Source organism: Oxyura jamaicensis, chromosome 13 (assembly GCF_011077185.1).
Source record: "Oxyura jamaicensis isolate SHBP4307 breed ruddy duck chromosome 13, BPBGC_Ojam_1.0, whole genome shotgun sequence".
Lineage (NCBI taxonomy): Eukaryota > Metazoa > Chordata > Aves > Anseriformes > Anatidae > Oxyura > Oxyura jamaicensis.
Window position 1 is genome coordinate 14,041,730 of NC_048905.1, and position 23,457 is coordinate 14,065,186.

Sequence of the window (23,457 nt, forward strand, 5' to 3'; positions counted from 1 at the left end):
TTCCCTGTCTGCTGCTTGGAAATATGGTATTAGTAACTGTAGAGAAATTTTCTAGTCCTGCATGCGAATAATTTCCCTTTTTGAGAAACCAAAACCAAACCCCAAATCCTCATCAGAAGGTGGCCCTAGTGAGCAAAGCGGAGAAGAAAAATGAAAGGCCCTAAAATAGTAATAAAGGCTGAAGTTGAAGTCTCATTGTTTTTCCAATAAACGTAAAGTAAACATATTTATTTTTAATAATAAGAGTAATAAGCATTTTTGTTATTCTATGCCAATTATGGTTTCAGGCTGTGATCTTGTCTGATTTCATAAGCTCCAAACTCTGGTACTGCCAGGATATGTTGTATTGATCTCCCTTGAGTCAATGTTTTGTAATGGCTTAGGGCATAAGGCCACCTGAGGCGCTAAGATTCACATAATACTGAGGCCCTATTTGGTCTTTAACCATTTCAGGGTTCATATATTCAGTCTGTAAAAAATGGAGGAGAAAAATCTCTTGTTTCACAGCGTTGTATTGGTATGTTACCACTGCTGTCTTGGAACTCTTTAAAGACGAAGTTTCAGGTAGCTCTCCAGATAATGCAAATGTGATGGTTCTTGTCCCTCAGGTGTCCACTCTCAGGATGAACAAACCTCAGTTTGACTCTTAACATTTTCTTTGTTTCTGAAAAATCAACCAGCAGTTTGAGATAAAGGAGAAAATCTGGATTGCTGCTGGAAAAGATGAGTAAATGGGATATCAAAGCAGTCACGGGTCAGTGCAGTTTAGTTTTAAATTGAAAAGTCATTAAAGAGTAGGGTGTTGTCAGAAAAATACTTGTTTTCGCTTTTTGGAGAAAATATTATGTTTATATGTAATCCAAATACTCCTTGATCAAAAAGCTTCACAGTACGATAATAATCCAATAATAAGCCTGCATTTTACTTACGAGGAGAAGTCTGATGACTAAGGTGCTGGAGAGGGACTTAGAAGGTCCTTGTTGTAGTCCCGTATCTGTGATATCTGATTTTTAGCCTAACACCTACATTGTTTATGATTCTCAGTTTTCTTTCTGCAAAATATTCATTATCTTCTTTCATTTCATCTACTTAGACTGTAGGCTGTTTGGCATGGGGACTTCTTATGTTATTACTAAATGAATACATCATGCCTGGCACAATCAGAGCTAATGTGGGTTGGATAAGTAGATAGATATTTAAAGCTACTGTTTAAAAAAATAAATTGTAAAGTGTTGCTGTTAAATTGGAGTGCTGCCAGTTAAGGTTATCTGTGTCTGGTCATAGAGAAAATGTTTTGCAATGAAAGCTATAAATTTTCTTCAGCAGAAACAAATTAACTTACCGCAGGCTTCTAACTGCAGCTCATGACATGCCTTTGAATGTAAAGTATCCCAGTTGTTATTTGTAGAGGCCAAGCTACAAAATCCATACGAGCTTCTGAAATTATGGAGGTGCAATCAATCCCAAAATAAGGAAGTGGAAGAAAAAGGACAGCAAAACTTTGTCCTGAACAGTCTGGATCTGACAGGGGATTTTGAACATATTCCAACTTTGCGATAGGGCAATTTTAGAGCGCTAGGACTGTACAATAACAGAGGAAAGTTTTAACCTTTTCTCCTTGTATGGTTGACTTAGTCATTATATTTTCCCACCATTGTGCCCATGTTTTATAAAATCAAAGTAAAGAAAAATCAGGTTGATTCCCAATATAGACATTGTCACAATGTTAACGTTGAACCATTGTATTTTCAGGCTAGTCCCTGGTTAGTACAGATGGAAAAATAATGGAACTATGGTATCTGTGTGGCAAGTTAACTATTTTTAATAATGATTTCTTCAACATCTCTTTTAATTTGGCCGTGGCACTCTGTAGAGCTTCCTACTTAGCCAATCTCTATTTAAATTCAATTTTAGATCAGAATTAGAGCCGTGAGGTGTTTGATTTCTGATTTTACTTGTTAAGTGAAATTTTATTTCCATGCACTGCGTGTAGAGTCCGAAGGAAAATACTTGCTTTATGGCTGAAGTGTCTCTGAAATCTGCTAAGACGCACTAGATGATAGGTAGCTTTACACATTTGCAGAGTAAGCTGTTATTTCTGAGACTGCTATGCAATGGCGTTGTTGGAAAAGTAATACAGTGGTGTGATGTGGATTCTTTTTATTTGGCACATTTGTCATAACTATCATTTTTCAGTAGCAGCCTAACGTAAGAATTTAAAAACAGCGGTCTTATTTTCAACCTCCTGACAACCTCTTAGACAGCTGTGTTTCAGAGCTATTTCTGACTTAGACGCTGAATTATAAAAGACAAAAGAAGGAACCTAACACAATTTTTTTTGATGATGTTAATAAAAATATTAGGAAATAGGAACTTGAAATTCCCAAAACATACAGTCTTAAAATGGGACACATTTGTTTTGTACTGCTCACAGAAACCCTGTGTTGTAAGATAGCAAGTAAAAGGTTTTTACAGGTTTTTACTTTTTTCTTTACCCTGATGCATTCAATTTTAATCCTAATTTTGAAATGTCACCAGGCTTGAGATTATTTTAAAAAGAATTGAATCTGCAGCCAGATCCACATTTTCAATGAGATGTAGGAAATCCAACCTACAGAACCTTATTTTAATATAGTTCTGAGCCTACAGTTCATTACTGTCACTAACACACGTAGATACAGCTTCACTTAAATGTCAGAAAATATTATTCAGGTGCAGAAGACACCAAAGATCACAGCTAAATGATATATTGAATCTTAATTAGAAAGGGGACCGTATAAAACTCCGAAGCTTCTATGTACTAAGAAAACAACCCTGTCATTCTCTGTTTGGCTCTAAATGTTTGTTGCTGACTTTGATCTCCAGCGATAATCTCCAAAGAGCTGTGATCCTGGCTTGCTTAAAAATTGGTTTTACTTTCAAACTTTGTCTGTTAAGTCTTTATTACCAAATAACTCTGGAGGGAGTATGACCTCCAAAAGGCACTTTATTTTCCTTTATGAGAGTTTGAGATGAGGCAGCAACATTACATAAGCCAAAGCTTGTTTCTTCTCTGCAACTCAGTGTGAAGTACATACTGAATATACACTGAAACTGTGTTCTGCTTTCTTTAACAATTGGCAGGTTTTGTGTGGGTCCCATTATGTTTAGAAAATACCACAGCATCATTTTAAAAAATATATATAATAAACAAATAGTTGTGAAACAGACAAATGCATTATCCTTTGTTTGAGGTAAGACCATGGCCCATATCCTAGTTACCAGGCTCATCTGTCTGCTGGATAAAAAAAGCTTTTTCTCCTAGCTTTTCTTCTTTGATACTTGTCCTTGGCAGGATTATTTCTAATTAAATTGTTCCTTTTCCTAATCATAGAAGGGACATACAGAGCGAACGACTAGACTTTGTAGCTTGTGCATCTGAACTGAGGCTAATAAAATGCAATCTCTCTTGCTGAAGCTATACCTAAATTTAAATTTTTAAGAAGTCCACTGTCACGGCCAATTACGTGATTTCCCTTTGATATATGAAGACGTTATGGGAGCTATCTGTGAATGACTCTGCATCAAACTACAAATTGTTTGGGTTTTTATTATGGTAAAGTTTATGAATTTACAGTGTGACCTTGAAAATACTCAAGGCACTCAGAACTCTGAGATAAGTTTAGCTCGTATGTGAGACAGAGATGCTAAATGTTATCCCGTACTTGTGTTGTAATTTAATTGGCACCATATCACCTGTGTTACTAAAAAAAATTGGATATACCAGAACCTGTTTCTTTCATGGAGACACTTCAGTTATTATGAAAATAACAGGTGACATCTTATATCAGAGAAGTTGTATAATATGCTCGTGTTCATATTTAAACACAAACAAAACAACTCTGAGCTCATTTTGTCATTTCTGCCTGGAATAAGTAAAAAGCAGTGCTGGTCTTTACAAGGCAGGTATCTACCAAAACCAATGAACTGGTATACAGGTTCGCATGAAGTGCTGCAGAAAAAATGCCCCACGGAACCTTTCTAAATCTTTGCACAAAGGCCCTGTTGGCATACATTCTGTTTTGAAGTGTTCAGTTGTGTAAGGACAACTGCCTTTAACATTTGTTGGATGCTGAAAATGATTCTTTTAGAGGAAAAGATCAACTTATCCTTATAAAGTTTTTAAAATTAATTTATTTAACATTTTGGTGGGCTGTAGCATACAAAAGTTCATCATAATGCAGGAATAAGTGTAGGAGAATTTAGTGCTGAATTGGCATTTTTATGCAGAATGGAGATGATAAAAACTTGCAATTTTCAGTCTGTAAGAAGTTCTGAATTGTAATGTTTTGTTTCCATTTCAAGACAGGAAGCTATGCACCTTTAAAAGCAAGTTCTTAATGGGGTGTTTTTTAAATTGACACATTGCTGACAAAAGTTGTCTCTGATAAGGCAACAATAGGACTGCTTTGCTATGTAAGACTTCATCTGGGAGCATTCTGGGCACGTTCAGATCTGTAACTGCACATTTTCTGCTCTTTGAGAAGCGAAGTAATACCGTTGTGACAAAATGTACAGGACATTATGAGTACTGTTAGCTTCACTTCTGAGGTTTAGCAATGTGGTTGCAAATAGCCTTTTTACCTTAGATTATTTATCACCCCCATTTTGGAGTGCAAACACTATTCAGTGACCAAATTCCTCTATTTTCATTGCCATTTTTTTTCAACATTTGCAGTAAAAACATGTGGGAGTGTAAATCTTGGATCATGACCCGACTCTGGTAGGTCTGCTCTGGAACAGAAAGAAAATAGATATTGTCCCAGAACTCATAATCTTTCTTGTGAAATTGTGCTGTGCTGTGGCATCAGTTTGATAGAGCAGGGTCAGTCGTACTGTTCCTGTTACAGCTTAGCTGGATTTATAGGTTATCAGCTTTTGTCTGGGCTCAGTTTTTTGTCTGTAAATCCTGCTGAAAACAGCTACCCCCTAGTTTATCTGATATACTGTCGTGTGTAGCTGTTCTGTAACTTGGATGTTTCTTATGGTCTGAATAAAGGTGGTGCAGTAAGTACTGAGGATTTACATTTCGGTCAGGTCAGAGCAAACAGACTGAATAATCCAAAAGCCTCTAGAGAAATCTAACATAACTATTAATGACTTACAGAAGGCTTCATTAATTGTTTTCCAGTTAACTAATTCCAGGAGATTCTGAAAGAAGTTAAGAAATCAGGCTTTGTGTGTTTGGAGACCTCAGCCATCTGTACTGGCAGGGGAAGGGACAAGCAGGGAAGAAAACAAGAGAAGTGAATTAGTTCTTGATAAGAAAATCAAGTTGTATGATAAATACTTGTGGTTTTGCATCTCCGCGTCAGTATTGTAGCTCAGTAGTTTGACTTGGTAGTGCGTGGCCTCCTAGTTTTCTGTAGAATATTCTAAGAACAAACAAAAACAAGCTCATTTTAGTTATGCTGAAACTTAATCTGTTGGAGTCTACTCCTCCACAGTGAAATATTTCTGTATGTGGAAAAGAGCTGAAAACCATTATAACAAATGATTAGTGGGAAGGGAGCGTCATTAAGAGGGGTACACATATGAGATAACAATGAAGAAGAGAAAGGCACAAGTACCTGGAAGAGAAAGTTGGGAACATGTTTGACATGGAGCTGGTAGTCCAAATCTGAGAAGAGTCCAGAGAGCACATGTAGTAACTCTCTAACCTTGCTGTGTTGAAATGTCTTAAGTTAAAAAATAAAATAAAATACAGCCACTGATAGATACAGCACCACCAGATGACTAAGAGGGTGAAGAGCAGATAAGTAACAGGAGGAAGTCTGGTGTATCCTCCACCTCTCTGGAGTTTGAATACATCAGCCAAATAAACAGTCTTCTGAATTTTAGTCTGAAAGTCCCTTAATGTCCTATACGTGATAAGCTGTGTCATCAACCAGCTGCAAAGTGTCCTCCAGCAGAAATTGTAGCTAACACCTTATGGAATTTGATGCTGTTGTCCTTACTGCTGACTACTCCCTCTTACTATTATTTTATTTATTTTTATTTTTACCTGGCTTACTTTTCTGCCACCAGCTGAACAGAATGAGCTCACAGAGGAGTTAGAAACACACCAGAGACAGTGCCAGTACAATATGTAACATTCTTTGATTCACTGACTTCCTAGAACGAGTGGTTGCCTCAGCTATAGAGTGGCCCATTTATGTGTCTCTCTTAACTCTGTTGTCTTTGCACATCTTTTTCACGCTGACAACAAAACAGTACTGTGCTTTAAAATTAATCACATTGGCCTGCAAGGCTGTAGTCTTGTAAATCCCAAGCAGAGAGTTAGCCAGCACAGTTGTTACAATTGTACACGTAAACCCATACTTTCCTAGTGAAAACACTTCTTTCCTAATCTAGGTGTTGTCTGCTCTAGGATGTTTTGACAGGTGTTAGTACGTACCAACAAACTGTTTTCTGTGGAGCACTCGGTACTGGTAAAAGTACTCAGTCCTAATTTACAAATGCTTGCCACTTAGCCATTTTTGTGAGTTTTATCTATGGGCTCTTTCACAGTCGGTGATCTCGTGGGAAAAGCCTGTGGGTTCTAAACAGTGCATGGCTTTCCTTTGCTGCATTACTCCTGTCAGGCAATCAAACCAAGTAATTTCCAAATCTCTTTGACTGATGTGCCAGAAATTGCAGCACATTCAGAAGGCCAGCATATAACTTTGAGACAGAAGAAAATTGAATGTTCCCTCTTCTGGTTCTCATTGATTAATATTAAGGGAATGGAAACATCATTTGTTCAACTTGTATGCAGGAAATGTGATCTGGCACATCCAAGTGGCTCTCAGGTGGTCGGTGCTTATAAATAATTACACAAGAGTTGCATTAACTTCATTTTCCTTTGTTTAAGGAATGGTTTAAAATGTAAATAGTTGGTCAGCTGGCTTGCAAGGAAGAGGTAATGTAGAGCATTTAAAAATACATTACACTTAGACACAGAAACATGGCTTTTCATTATAGGCTTTGTTATTTTTTATTGTTTTATTAATCTTCTAATTTCTCTGTCTTATTCTGTCTATACTTGTATAAGAGGTCACTTACTCGTAGTCTGTGACTGCCAATTCTTCTGGTCAAGAGTAGATTATTGAACATTTTCTACCATTTTTAGTGTTAGAAGGCTTTTTTGTGAGTTTGCTGTTGGTGAAGCCATTCAAAAATTATTTGTGTGGGGTTGGCTAAAGCCCGTAAGTCACATGCTATTTTAGCTTTTTATCTTATTGAATTTAGGAGGCAAAAGTGACATAGTAATGAAAAGTCAGAAGGGGGAGAAATAGATCAATATATTGCTAAATTCTTATTGAAATTCTCATGCTTAGAGTGTTCTGGGCAGTTTTATTTCTGCTTAACATTTGCTGAGTAAAAGTCATTGCCCTAGAGATGCAAGATTTATTGACACACAGAGATGAAAATGATTAGCTAAAAGGTTTCTGCATGAAGAGAATCAAAATCAGCTGTAACACTACAGGGTGGCTCATATGCAGGAGGCTGAGCGATTTCAATAAAGTTATTAATGCTCAAAGCTGAAAGCTGAGCATGTTGGTGCTATACCAACTATTTATTCTTTGATTCCTTCACAGGGACCCTAAGCTTCTGAAAAAAAATATTTCATTTATGAATATGTAAGTTTATATATTCTATACACACACACCACTTCTTAAAGTTTATAAAAGCATTGTTGTCTTTTCATAGATTTATTTTCTAATGAAGTACATGTTTGTTTATTTGCAGATTCCAGCTTTTCAAAAATTGACTTTTTGGAATGATCCTACAGGCCTGAGACAGGTAAGGCTCTATGGCAATATATTCTCATTCGTTAGGAATCATGCTCAGTCATTTCTCATTTGATTTCATATGCCACAAGCTAGGTGTATTGGTACCCTGTTTTTAGCTTTATAAACACGTGAAGGATGTTGACATGATTTGGCTCACAGTGCATGTGAGCCCTCCAGAAGTAGTAGGCAGAGCTGCTGCTTTTTGGCCTATTGGAGAGTGGGTTGTGTCTTCAGGTGTGACTTTCCCTTGACTTTGCACAGGCAGAGGATAGCAAAGCCTGGCAAGCTTAACTGTCAGACCAGGTTGAAGTACAGTGTGATTTGGTGCTCCCCAAAGTCAAATACAGGGAACAATTCGTTAACTAGGTGGCGTTCAAAAGAATTTACTAATCTTACTACTTATGCTTACAATTTGTGTCGCAACACTTCTAGTAATAAACTGTAGTAGGCCACATCTTTGCTTCCTTCATCCTGTTACTGAATGGACAGACAACCTTGCAGGTAGCCCTGAAGGAAATTCATGGCACTCTAGAACAACACACCGTGTCTGCACCCTAGCTTTCCAACACAAATGTTCTGTGTGTCCTTTTTCTCATCATAGAGACTCTGATAAACACAGGATGTGCCCAGAAGGTGCTTGAAACCATGCTGGTGTTCAGTAGAATCCTGATGGTCCTCAGAATCAGAACTGGGGATCAGGAAGATGTCTTGTTGTTCAGTTTGTCTTGAACAGAGGATAGGGCTTTATACATCTTACTGTTTCTCCTTCCCAAATCTGGAATGCTCCAATCAAAACGTACCCAATCAAAAAGATTAAATACAGCCCACAGTTCAGAGAAAGTGATAGATTACTGAACACCAGACAAAGCTGGTAGTATTGAATAATTATGTATATTGTTGCAGGAAATGTTGTATGATATTTAATTCTGAGTTCCATGCAGGTTTTAAAGCTCTGAGCAGGTTTTATTTTCAAATAGAAATGATTAAATATAATTTTTCAATACTTTTACATGATTAATGTAACAGGCTGATCTTTCTTTGAGTACATCATAAATACCATCCACATTGGTATGCTATATATGGAGAGTTTTATTGCTGTAGCACTTTATGAAATTATTCTTTGGGAAATTATAGATAGTCAATGAATAATTCAAGGGAAAGAATAAAACAAAATCTAATAAACTCTGCGTATGATTGAACTTTGACATTATTACAGTAATGTCTATATACAAACCTCACTGCTAGTCTGGAAAAAGGATTCAAGCAGAGCTTGATTTTTATAAGAAGAGATGTTTTCACTCTTAGCTTGTCTGAGAAGAAAAGTGACAATTGTTTTCTAATTGGTAACCTGAACACCAATCATACTTTCTTCAGTTTCCAAAGAAGTAAAGAGCAAAAGATATAAAAGATAAACTGTTGAGGAAATACTGGATTTTTTGCCACAGGTTCTAATCAGTATAACAATTTCTGGGAGTCTGAAAATGCTCCTGTAAATCAGAAAATGAAAACCCTTGAAGAAAAGCATGTCTTACAGGACTATAAAAAAAATTGTGCTAGGCACAAAAAAAAAAGAGCATCAGTCATGGCAGCAAGTGGAGAATGGTCCAGCTGGAATGAGAAATAGGGGTGGTCTCACTGCTAAAAGCAACTTCTCTTTGTTGCCACTTTGGAGGAAGTGAAGGGCTGAAGCAGGGGTGGCTAAGACAGGTGGGTAATGGGAATAATGGTTTGGATTTGACTGAGCTGGAAAGACCTGTGTCAAGTAGTGAGAGACTGAGGAGGTACCATAATTGTGTTGTCTTTAGTGTACAGCTGTGTCATGCATGTCCATGCTAAATTACTGGGCTATGAAGATGTGCTTTAGGCTGGTACGTTCGAGTCCCTGGCACTAACAACTTGAATAGCTCCTTCCAGGGAGGCTGGGAAACTAGAAATGGTACAGAAACACAGCCATAAGCCTAGGAATGGCTTTTGTTCACTTTTGCCATCTTAACAGCCATAAAGGGAACATACTGCCTGCAGTATGTTCATGCTATGCAAGCACTGACACAAAGCTAGGTAAAAGCCTCATCATTTCACTGATCCTTGAGCCTGGGAAAGGGACAGTGTCAAAATGAAGCCCCTCCTTTGTATTCTCACTTCTCTGGAAAAATCATGAGTGCTTTCTTGGAATTGCCTCCTGGTTCATTACAAAACTTGAGGTTGTTTAATTTTAGTTTATTTTCATGACTAATCACAGTTTCACCAATCTGGAAATATGTAGGTGCCTGGAAATTTGTAAGTGTAGGGGAATTGACTTCCAAGAAATTCTGTGCTTTCTCTTGTTCAGTTTGAGTATTTTGAATTAATGTTTATTTCACAAAGCTGAAGGAATTGTTACGATTATTATACAAGGACCTGATCTATATGGAAATGAAACGCAGTGAAATAGGAAAATGGAACTAATTTGCTATTGGAAGCCAAGAATAAGTTACTTTGGCTAAAGCTTCTACGTAAATATTATTTCATATATCAGACCTACTTCCCTCCTGTCTTAATGAATTCTTGGGTTGTAAATTTGTGTAAAGCAAGATGATTAGAAACACCATTATTTTAAGCATGGTCACCTTGTATGTTACCAGAATACTTCCAGTTACGAGAAGTCTAACATGAGTCTGCCTTATTTTTAAGAATCTAGGGAAACAATCGCTGTCCTTGTGGTCAATGAGTGATGGCTGGATGTTTTGAGACTCCTCTCTGCAACAAAAAAAAATTGGATTATTGTCTAGTCTAGACCTTCCTTTGTCTGCAGAGAAGTACGTCGTCCTTCTTAAAGAATCTTTAACAGTTTTTCCACTGTGTTGGGATAAGTGGCAAGAAACTGAACAGAGAGTATTCAGGAGGCAACACCGCATTTGGATTTGTGTCAGTTTAAAAGAGGAAAGTTTCCTGGGATCATATCAAATTCAGTGGCATTGATAGCAGGTTTGAGTAAAGGTATTAAATGTATTTTTAATATAAAAATGAGGTGGATCAAGGTCTGGACTATGTGAGAATACCATGCATAATTAATTTGTTTCCATCCTGTTTTTTCCAGTTCATAGGAGGGAAACTTAGGCAGAGAAATGACAGGAGTTAGTTTGTGGTGTACCTACTTATCAGGAAACAATGAATGTAAGTTTTTTTCGTCTGCGTGTTTAGTGTGTCATTTCTCAGTGTAAAATTACTTGTATAGTGAAAGATGCAAATACTTACTAGGCATCTCTCTTAAAATGTTTAAATGTGCTCTTCAAATGACGTTGGCTGTTCCCTCTTAACACTAGTGAGCTACGATCAGTTAGATAAAAGTTACTGTCACCAGCTGAAGATACGGGTTTTAAAGTGCAACTATTTTTTATTTCACTTTATTTTGCTGGCAAGCGTTTAACTTTGATAAACTGCTGATAAACTTGGTGTTACGGAGACTCGTTTCTTTGGTTGTAATATAAGGAACCTGCGGCTTTTTTGTTAAAAGAAAATCTGTTTTTATGTGACTTCCTTTGATACTTGCAGTGTGTACAACACACAGTGGGATCAGTTATCAAAAAGGTGACTCTCTAATGCAAGCTAAAGGCTGAAATGATGAATTCCACATCTGTTAAATAGACTTAATTTCTGGTGACATTATAAACTGAAAAGGGCAACAAGCTCCTTTTTCATCACATGCAGTACTCTCCAAAACAGATTGAAATTTAGAATGTGTTCAGAATTGAAGGTAAAACATCCTCTAGTCACTGCTGAGTGATCAGAAGCATGCAAGTTACCTTGTAAGGGTAACACTTCCTGACTCTTCAGGACACATTTCTGCTCAGAAAGATCTTTGTAAGATCTTGCTGGTTTGGGTTTTACAATGGTAAAGGTGGGCTCGTGGAGCACATGCTTGGTATTAGTAACTTTGTGTGGTAACATGAACGATATGTTATCTGCCAAAAGTCTCGTGTTGGTATGCTAATCCACTGCCTATCTGAGGATTATGAGCATGAAAAACAACTGTTAATTACAAGTTGTTATTAAAAGACATAGTCAGAATCTGACTCCCCTATCTCATGACCTGCTTTGGAATTACTGGTGGGGTAAAATTTAAGGGAAACATCGGCAAGTCATATGTGACCTCATTAACTTTTTATGCATCTGTGTCTAGGGTATAAGAAAGATTTGCAGAATCAAGTTTGAAATGCATTCTTTTTTTAAGGGTGTTGCACAATGAAATATCTGCAAGTTTGATACATTCTGTAATCATTGCTTTGAAACGGCACTTATTAGTTTCTGTTCATGGAAGTCTGACACATCTGTTTCACAGATACTTTTTTTAATCCATTTCCTTCCCAAACCCTTTTCTATCCAAGGAAGTGATGCTGGATTTAGGGTTTCTTTATTTCTACTTTTCTGATGAATCTGTTACAGAGCACATGTAATCTTTTTCTGTTCTTTTTATTGTGTATGAAAAAGAGATATTCCACCGTTGCAGCTAAAATGAATTTGGAAAATAGTTTTTCTAGCTGATTATTATTATATGAATTTCTAAACTGCAACCCACGTGTTATTGGTTAAAATACTTTGCCATGGATAGAGTTCTAAGTCTTCGGTTTAGTGATGTATTCAAAGAGATCATGGTTGCTCAAAAGCTTCCTAGCAAAAAATATAGTTATGGTATAGTCTTAGGCCCTTTGTTTATCTTGTGGTTTATATAATCTGCACCAACTCTGTTTGAAATTTTCAGAGAAGTTTTTCCTTATCCAAAAAGAAACTGTTTTTCCTAAGAGCCAGATGTAGAGGCTGAACTGCTGAAAATTAACAAGGTAGCATCTATGGAAAAAACCTCACATCTTCTTCAGTGCATTCATCTCAACTGCTACTGTTTTTCTGAATTTGGGGGCCACAGGTCAGGAAAACATGGTCATAAAGTCACCACACAATTATCTTTCCAGAATTACGTAACTGAGAATCATAACAAGAATCTGCAGAATAAATATTCTTTTTAATACACCTCCACCAAATAAATGTGCATTGCAAAGTCATGGCCAAGAAAAGGATAGAAAAAAAGAGCCCTACTGCTAGTAAAGACTAATATTTTCCAACATTGTTATATTTTACTTTCTCCCACTTCCTCTCAAAATTTTACTTCTGAATTACAGCAGAACACTACGTCCTCATAATTCTTTTTGTAAATAAAATCACTGATTAGCATTCAGTGAAGTGCAGTTTACCCTTGACGTATGTAGCGAAGGGCTCAGTCATGGGCCTGGTATTGCTCTTAAATAAAGACGACTTCACGCAGCCTTGAAGACTGCAGCAATCACATTCCAACATTTTGAAAACAAAGATTCAGCAAAATTGTAATATAACTTAGAGGAATGTGTTGAGATCTTTGTGCCTTTTGAGAGTGGAAATACAGTAAAGACAAAAATGGGGAAATTCGAGGGGTCAGATCCTGTCCATGCTGCTACTTTGATTCTGCATTTTCCATAGAAATTTTTTTCTGTTGTTTGGTTTTACTCTAAAGAATATTAGTTCTGCCTTTCACCTTATGCTTGTGCCTTACAAATGTTAATTAAAACCCTTTTCCAAGAATGGAAGAGAAATTATGAGTATGCATTTTTAATGAAATGCTTATTTTTATGACATATTCATACTTTTTCATTCTATTCTACTTTTTTTCCATACCATTTTGGGACAGCAGGTTCTTAAAGGGCGTTTGTTTTGTATTTTCAGTGAAAGTTTAATGTTATTTGATATAAATAGCTTCTGACAACCTAAGGATTTAAGTTTAAGGATTTGGTTCTGTGGAATCAAAGCAAAGGTAAAGCATGTGTTGTCTGAGAAACTTTCTCCTTTGAGAACATCAGACTTCCTCCAACTCAGGCGAAACTGCAGAGGCCTAGGTTCTTATTCAGTCCTCACGTTGGCCAGTTCTCATCCAACTTAGTGCCAGAACTAAAGTCTTCAGCTGGGAGACCGCTCTCAAATTCTCATAAAATGCACTGCTTTCTTTTCTCATCGTATCACATCGGGGCAGTGCAAACATCAATGCCATTTAATGAGCTGTGATGCTAGCTCATTGGTTCCAGGCAATAACTTTTTACTTAGCTCTACTATACAAAGATTAATATTAGCATGATCACTTCATCTGATTATTATTTTTTAAGCTGTCCCAATTTTATGGATGCCGTATGAATAAATTGTATTTGTTCTTCTTCTTTCCCTTGCAAGCACAGTTCCCTAATATTAAATCTTCCAACATCCTGCGTCCTTTCTATCAGGGTGTGCTGTTGCTGGGCAACACCAGATTTGCTCTTTAAAATTATCCAGGTTTCTTTAGCCAGCTTTGTGAGTTGGTGCAACAGGGAAGCAGTAATGTCTTAATGCTTTAAAAATAAACATCTTTTTTATTCAAATTATTTATTAATATTCCATGTATTTGGGCCACTGTACCTGGGTATGTGGCTGTAAAATAGTAGCTTCACATAATTAGTTTAATTCTGCTGTGTGGTTGTTTGTAATTACGTAACTGTCCTTGTATAACATGCATTAACTCCTTGTACATAGGTGCGACAGGAGAGAAAAATTATAACATGCATGTATGTAGGAAAATTTTATTAGAAAGGTTTTTAATTGCTTTTTCTTCCTGAAATATCTACGTTGCTGCTTTGTGAATGCTGTTTGAGTGCAGATTCTTTGTATTGGAGCTTCAAGACGATTCACCCTTCTCCTTAACCTTGCTCACTCTCAACTTCCAGATACCATAAAAATTGACAAAATCTTTCTTCAGACCTTAAGATTGAGTACCATAGGAATTATTTTCCTGTAGGTTAAGTGCTATTAACGGTTTCAGCATGGGTTGCAATTTTAAGCCTAGGCCGTAGGACTTTGTAAATCCCAAATGTTTTATTCTGCAGTGTCAATTTTTAATGACAATAGAAAAAACTTTCACTTGCAATATTTCCTTTATTGAACAGATCCTGTGAATAATGCGGTCGTATTCTAGCCAGGTAATAAAACGTGTGTATAAGATTAGCACATAAATTCAATGGGACTCCACTGACCCTTTGATTCAATAAGCTATATTTGAACTTTGACACTCTAAACTCACAATGTGGAATTATCTTTAATATTCCTGGACTTCAGTATTTCTATAGAATGTAACGTATGCAAAAAAGGAAACTTCTTAACCAGATCTAAGTTTTTATAGGATTTAGCACAGCAGACTTGTTGCTGCACCACCGTGGCAGGGAGAGCGTTAAAGGAAGTGTTTACATTACTTGTAACTGGAGCAGGGTCAAAGGCATTTTAATGGTAATATTTGCTAATTTTAGTAGAACAAATGATTGTGTCACTTTGAAAATGACTTTTAGTCAATACGAGATTATGGGTTATCCTTTGCTATTGAATCCTTTGCTCTGTTTCTGTTGAAAGCAGGATTCTATTGATTTTGAAGGAGCAAACAAGGGATCTTCCTGGCTATTAGAAGGATATTTCTGTTGCTCACCATTGTTTGCAGTAGCCAGGTTTGTTGATGATGGCTTACAGCTGATTGACCACTGGCAGTTTCTCATTTATCTGTTTGGGAAAGAGGTGCGTGTGCTGCAACCAAAGCCAGTGGTTTCTGCGCTGTGCCTTTTTTAGGCCATCAAAATAACAAAGCATGTGTTATAAAGTCATTGGAATTGAATAACCTCGTCAGTTTATTTTCTAATGGATCAGCTTTTTGTCACTTGCTCGGGCCATGTAGTTAGTAATGGCTCCATTTTGTTGGAAAAAAGCTAGGAATGCTCACACATAAGAAAACAGGAAGTTACTACAAGTGTCTTTCTCAACTAGCCATCTGTTGAGACTGTGCCAAACCTGTCAAACCTCACCTCCTTGCTACTCAGTGGAGCAATATCTTCAGCACCAGCACTTCATCCTCAGCTGCATATATCCACTCTTATCCAGTGGCTGTGCTTGTAGAGCTATGCAGTGGTTTGGGTCAGGGAGCTAATTTGACTCAAAATGAATATTCCTTTTTTTATTTTATTTTCTTTTTGCTGGGTTATTTTACAGTTGTACCAGTTCCCTTTCAGACTCACTGTGCAACCCTGGGAGAGCTGCAGGCAGCGTTAGAGAGGCAATGAAAAGGAGTAGTTTCATAGAGAGGGGAATTTCGAAGTACCCCGTTTCACTGGCAGACTGGATTTATGCTGGATTAAAGCAGCTGTGTAACCATGGCCACAGATCTCGTAGGATAGCTAAAGGGTTTTACAGTTGCTCTCTGTGCTTTTCTGCAAAGCTTGTAAATACTTGCTTTGCAAAGGAAGAGCACCGCAAGAACCTGGTGTGTGAACTTCTGGAGGTTTATGGGACTTTTCCATTGTTCGTATGATAAAAGGGGAAGTTCTGGGGAAATATCTTTGCATAAGTGGAAGAATCTTGCCTATTCTCCATCACAGGTTCCTTCTTAGAGACTTTCTTCTTGTGTGCTCAAGTCAAACTGAAGATCAGAGATGAGTTTTAAATTAAAGGAGAAAATATTCAACCCCCAGATCATGGAAAGAAGGAACTGGAATACACGGTGCTTGAATGCACCTGCAGAACACAGAACACTAGGAGAAATGCCTTGGCAGTCGTTGCAGAGGAGACAAGGAAGAAGAGCACAGCAAATAATGATGAGAAAATGTTGATTACCACATTTTTAAAGCTGTGAGAGCCCCTTGAAAATGTTGACCCAAGCAATGATTACACCTATGAGAAACAAAAGGTAATTACTTAGGAGTTAATAAATCCAGGCAGGAAGACAAAAAGTGTATCAGGGGAAGGTGCTAAAATGATGTGCAAAGGATGAAAGGATATTTAAAATCCAGATGTTCCTTTATGAATTTATGGAAAATGAGCCTGCTTTTGAATAGCACTTTGAAAGCTCCCCAAGGAGAAAAAAATGCATTTTTAAATTCTGTATTTCTAATATAGCTGGGAGAAGTCTTTTATTAATCAGGTCTCAGAAGGATCCCCTCTCAACACATCTTTGCACTTCTCTTTAAGAATCTCATTTCCAGTGATGCTTGCAAAAAAACTTGGCTGCAATTAGGTTGCTGGTCTACTTACACTACAATTTATGATATTAACAGGTAGTATCCTCATCTGCTTGCTTGCTTCACTCTGGTCTGCTTGTGGTTACTTGTATTTACCTGTCTCCTGATCTGTTTGCACGGATAGTAACCACTCTGAACAGAGATAATTTCTTGATTCTGTGTTGCTACACACATCATGTGCCTGGGTCCTAGCCCTTGGCTGATGATCCTGCTTAGTGTCACAACAAGGATAATGCCATTCAAATACCAGTAAACTTTGCCATGCTTCAAAGCCTTCTGATCTCTAACCTGTGCCCATTATTGTGAATTTCTGCTGCCATTTCTGGGCTAAGCTTGTCTCCTCTGGACTCCTGACCCTCACTGACTGAACTTACTAAACTGAGTGACAGTAATTTCAGTAAGCTGAACAGCCAGTTGGAGATGAGAAATGGACTAAAAAGCGCCATAAAGACTAAAAAAGCAAAAATCAAATGAAAAACCTCCATGTATATTACTGAAAAAAAGACAGATGATTTTCAAGTCAATCTTGTTATAAGATATTAAACATAAACAAGTGTTACTTTCTTTGCTAAATCATGGCAGGGTGAAAGAAAAAAAAAAGGAGCCTAAGTCCATGTAGTGGACCTAAGAAGTGAGACTGGCCATATTCTTTAAGATGAAAGACAAACTTTAGTATGTCCTCTAGGTTCTAGAAAAAGTATTTACAAGCCAACTTGCATTAATTCTTACTAAAGCACTGAATGCACTTGCATATGGCCAAAATCTCAGTGGACACCTTCTGAAAGCTGTCACTTTTCTTGCTGTCAGTTGTTTACATTTTCACATTATCACCCTACAAAGTCTTGAAGAAAGACCATGGCCAGTAAATTAGCAATCTGGGAAGAGTTAACTGGGAACGGAGCAAATCTTTTTTGATAAATGAGGCTGTTGTTCTTTACTCAGTTGTTAAAGGGATTTGAAGCTTGGGGCATACAGCCTCCAGTAGGTCAGAAGAGTAGGTCATTAGGTTCGTGCGGTGTACTTCAACTGTTATGAAATAAAATTGCATCCACTCAGCTAAGTGAACTTATGCTTAACTTAAATCATACTGCAAAGCATTCAACAGAACATTTTGTTCTACTACATGAAACTGAAGCAAGCGAAAGTCTTAGTGATGAAAGATTTTTTTTTAATTATATGCTTGATATTTCAGAATCTTTAATTTCAGTTTTTGAAAGTCACAAGTAGCTATGAATGCTGCACATCATTATCTAAAACAAACACTTCATGATATCCCTGAGCACATCCTGGAAATAATGATCAGTTGCTGCCTGCAGAAGATAACAAACAACAAATATTATACTGTAGAAAGAATGAAATTTTGCACTGGAGCACTTACCCTATGCCTCTTTTAATTTACACGTTATTCAGATGGCATCTAAAAGAATATTTGTTTACACACCAAAAGTTAAACTCATTAAAAGGCGCCACCACACAGACAACTCAAGATGTATATTTATTTTCCAAAATCTCATTAAGCTCAGGTACTTTTTCTACGTTTCTTTTCATAATAATGAAGCACACACAGAGATTCTTTCTCCTAACACTGAAGAAGGAATATTTAAAATCAAGGCAAACAGTTCTTATAGATAAGGAAATCTGTTAGGACAAAGGTGTTCTGCCTCCTCTTCTGTGTTTGCTTTAGCAGGCTGCTTAGGACTTCCTTCAGTGCCTTGCCTGCTCCCATTCTCTGGATGTAAGTACAACTTGAACATGATGTAAAAGTATACATTAATAGGACTTGGAGGGGAGCATGGGAAACCATAACAAAAGCTTCAAAGGATAAAGTTGTATTCATTCCATCTTCATGTGGAATGTTTTGGGGGTTTCATTCAAAATGGCAGCAGATCACAGACGGGCAGGTTGAAATTTGTCAGTTGCGTTACTTCTCCCAGCATCACCTTCTCATCACCCTGCTGGGGCTGTGTTGTTTAGAGTTATGCCAGTCATGCTCCCCTCATAAAGTGAGAGGGAATTTAACCTGTGTCAAAAGTTTAAATTTGTTTGGTTACTGCATGTTCTGTGGTCCTGGTAGAGTAAGTAGATGGTAGATAGAGTTCCTAGCACATGAGGCGCATGATTTTAAAAACACGCAGAGGATGGAAGTTGCATGGAAGAGAGTTTTCCTGGACCTGACTTTTTACCCACTGGCTCAGTGGCAAAATTCCCTTAGTACAATCGGGCCTCAGATTTCCAAGTCGCTTATTCTTCTTAAATACGTTTTAAAAACATTATACAGATCTATTAGCGATTGATAAAAATATATGATCTTTTCGTATTTGACTTATCTAAATGCCTTAGCCTGTCCTCAAAAGGTTCTCATTTTTCAAAGTTGCTTCAAACTGGAATGACATTTTGAATTCCTCCTAGTATGAGTAATCAGGCTGGAGCCCGGCAAGTATTTGTCTGTTACATTGCAAAATAAATAAATAAATAAAGGGTGCAACTTCCAAGTTTTTTTTTTTTTTTTTTTAATTTCCTCCTCCTGAAAGATTCTGTAATTTAATACAAAGAACAACATCAGTGAAGAAAAAAGTTGTATCTATCCCCTCTCTTCACTCTTAGGGACTTGGTAATGTGATGGTAATATTTATTCTTTGGCTTCTTGAATTCTCTGCAGAATCACCTTTGTGTTCTTTTATGATAGTCTTTTGAACAGATGGTCAGAATGGAGATGTTTAATGGAAATGTGTGATTAATACCCAGGTCCACCCAAAATGTCCCAGAAAAAATGCATTGTCTGTAACTGTGATTAAAATCTCTCTAAGTTCTCTAGCAAGATTGCCAACCTCTTTCTAGCTCAGTCTCCATTACAGGGGAAGAGCAGTGCATTAAGTAATGGGAATTACACTTATTTATTTTAATTATTGTAATAACATGTAAGAGCATTATTTAATAAGTACACAGGGATGAATTCAGCAGTAAGGCTTGAAGACTAATGAAAATGTTAACTTTATTATCTTCTTAGAATGGCCATTTTCATATTCCAAGAATATGAAACCAGGACCATTATGGCAGTTTGTGGTTCTTTTTTCCCAAGGAAAGTACCTCTCACTGACATCACTTTCTGAAAGACATGGAAAAAGCCATGTTATTATGTGACATGAATGTCCTTTATTGTGACCACACCAGCATGCGTGCGGATGTGATGCAAGTACACTTTAGATAGAGAATAGGACGAGGCATCAGGATATTAACAGATGAGAGCGCTGATATATGGCCAGGAAAAGGCTCTTTCTCCTCTGGATTTTACTCCCTACTAGAAGGAGTGGCTATGGTTTTACAAAGAACATCAGCCTGTAATAAGGACCTAGTGCACAGGGCTCATGACCTTTGCTTTAAGAGATGTTATTGAATTTCTTTCGGGTGATGAAGTAGTCACTGCTGAGCAACAATCCTGAGCATGATGATAAAATACTGCAAACGCCTAGCAGGAGAGGTGCGTCTCTAAAGGTGGTATTTTTTACAGCTGAAGTACGTTATGCTAAAATACTCCCAGCTGGCCTAATTAAAAGTGGGAAGCACGGTGAATGCCAGCTTTGCCATCTTCATGTTCTCCTGCTCTTAACCTGTATGATGTGCATTTCTGTATCAATAAAGTCCATTAAGGACCACATAACTTCAAGATAAATGACAGAAATGGTAATCATTGGATTATAAACCCATGGCAGTATTTCACAGTAGTTGTAATGAATTTCAGAAACCTCCTTTCAGTAACATTGAGTTTAATCCAAAGAGTCTCTTAAACCATTAAATGGTTGTTTATACTAACAAATACCGAGTCTCCTCCATGTTGCGTTACTTGTGAGCAATTGCACACAAACCACAGTAACTAGAGAATCCTTCTATATCAAGGCTTTGGAGTGAACTAAAGGAGGAGCTGCTGGTCACACATCTTCATCTATGTGCTTTTCCCGATCTGATTGCTCTCTATTGTTAAGAGAAGTCAGTATAGAGACGTGAAAGTTAATGTCTCTGGTGTGTTTCCAGCTTCTTATGACCTCATGGAAATGTCATGGAGATTGAGTTCTGTGACATCGCAGGAGCAGCAAAGGGACACAGATTTACCAGCCAGATGTAAAAGGAAGCAGAGACTGCTGTTTGCAGTGCTTCATCGTTTGACCTTGAGTCTAGAAAAAGGATGCTCATTCAACGTTTCTCAGTAAATGGTATGTCCTGAAGTGAGGTGCAGTGAAACTGAGCAAACCAGCAACATTTCTTTAGAGAAGCGGAAAGGACCAGAGGAGAGTACAGGGAACTGTATGGCAGTGCTGTTGTCCCAGAGAAATCAAACTCTGCTCTTTCCCCCAGGAGGAAAGAGATGCAGGAAATTTCATACTGAGGCCTTTCCAGAAGGGAAGTGTCCTTGTCCCCCCTGTATCAGTGCAGGTGACTATTGCTCTTCTGTTTGGTTTAAAGTTCTTTCACATTTCCAGTTTCCCGGTGGCTTTTACTGGATGGAGACACAAAAATTAAAAGCACAGTTGTCATTTTTGCTGCGTCCCCTGCATTCATTTAAGGAATTGCTATCAGATTCAGATCACTTGCTGGAAGCACGGTGAGGTCTGTGTTTCAGAGCTGCAGCACACTCAGCAGCTCACCGGTCAGCTTTTTAATTTCTGCCTCTTACTTCTCAAGCAATGTTGTTTTAAATAATGGCATCTGTCTTTACTGTTTATTAGCCTTTAAAATGCCTGCCCATTTGTGTACAACGTCTTGGTAAAACGAAGTGTAGCTAATGGTTATGTCATAAGCAGGACAGTGACCTCTAATGGCAAGTAAGCAACTCACATGATGAATTGCCAAGACTTTTCTCATTAGAATTGCAATCAAACAGGCATTTTCGGTGAATTTCTTCAGGACCCACAATAGGCACAGGCAGAGCAAGACAGTTAGGGGCAGCTAAAATAGTCCTGGCCCACGGCCAGAGCACTGCCATGCTGGCTTCTGCTGCTGCCTAAGGAGAGGCCGGTGTGTATAAGATGGTCACTTCGGCTGTGAGGGCAGTAAACCCCTCTGAAAAATCTGTCACCCCCTGCTGCATCATCTCACCCCTCGGAAGGGTGTCAGGAGCAGCCAAGTTTTGCTTCCTTGCCAGATCTCCGGCCAGCATTTCCTTCTTCTTTCCCTTTCCTGGGAAGGATGCAGCCCAGTCTTTCTCCCTTCAGGCAGCAATATTTTTTGCTGGAATTGCTGAGAAATCCTGTGCCAGTTTTGCCTTTACTGAAGAGAGTTTAAGCAGGTGCTCTACAGGAGCAGGCACTGGTCTCTAGAGGATGGCTGGGAAATGAGAGGCAGACGCTGATCTTTTGATGCCAGAGGCAGAGCCAGGTTGGGAAATAGAGCTCAGATCTTCTCCTTTCTCTTTTTTTTTCTCTAAACATGGCAAAACCTTACCCTTCTATAGGCAAATATCTCTGCTTACACAAATTCAACTGTAAATCTAATGTACAGAAATGGTAGCTCAGTGACAATTTTGAGCTTTCTATGTAATATTTCCATGTAGTCTTCATACTACTAGGTAATAACACAAAGTTACCAACTACTGTTTGAACGGAGGTGATGCTGTTACCGCAGATGACATACAGAAGCACTAGGTGTGGATCTTTCAGCACCCATTGCAGCCTGGTACAGAGTATTCAGCAGTGCCAGTGCTAACGTTGTGTCTGTTTTAGACCTGCTGGGGCATAACCGTCAGGTCAAGATGAGAAACATAACTAGTTAAGGTGGAGTCAGATCAAAGTAAATGAGTACATTACTTCCTCACCACAATCCTTAATTTTCTGGGCAACAGAGTCTGCATTTTTCACTTTTAATCCGTGAGGAGAACTGGAAACAGTTTGGCCAGAACAGCCTGAACAGGGATGCTCTGTTCTTCAGCTTCTTTGCAGAAACCTGCAATGTCTTTCAGAAATTTCTTCTTTTATTTTTTTTGCTACAATTCACATCTTGGTTATTCTTGCAGCTGGTACAGGTTTTATTTTGCTTCTTGGTGTATTACATAGATACGGACTGCAGATCTTGAAGGCTTGTGGGAATTAAGGAATTACTTTTTTTTTTCACACCTAAATCCAGTATTACTGTAACTTTGTCTGTGTGTGCTTTTCATAGTATTAGCATCTGTTTTACTTGTATTTAATACTGGGAAAGCAATTGCATCAGGAATGTCAGTGTTGACACCTAATTTCATTGGTGACCTTTTCAAAGTCAATTCTAAGATCTCGAGTTTGTCCCTGAATCATTGATTGTGTGCTGAAGTCCGGTTTTTTTATTACTCCAAATTACTTTGCAATACTTGATGTTGAAGATTTCTAGTATTCTGTGTCCAAATCTTATGAAAAAAATCTGTGATTTGAGATTTAATTTAAAAACGGATCGCAGAGAACAGACTGTTTCCTGCACACATCAATCTGTAGATAGGCCATTGGGAACAAGCCATAATATTACAATAATATTTAATGCTGATATTTTAAACGTAAATAAGCAATTTCGATGTCTTAGAAACTGGTAATCAGTAGACT

At 37.8% G+C, this 23,457-nt stretch overlaps 1 long non-coding RNA gene across 1 annotated transcript; it reads right to left on the bottom strand.

Annotated features, from left to right (window-relative positions):
- LOC118173849 lies at positions 1 to 22,594 on the bottom strand. The gene is made up of 3 exons (XR_004754415.1): positions 22,480 to 22,594; positions 16,494 to 16,550; positions 1 to 11 (listed from the first exon to the last, which is right to left on the bottom strand). It is a non-coding gene; the product is annotated as an uncharacterized LOC118173849 (long non-coding RNA).
- Between the last annotated feature and the right edge of the window lie 863 nt (positions 22,595 to 23,457).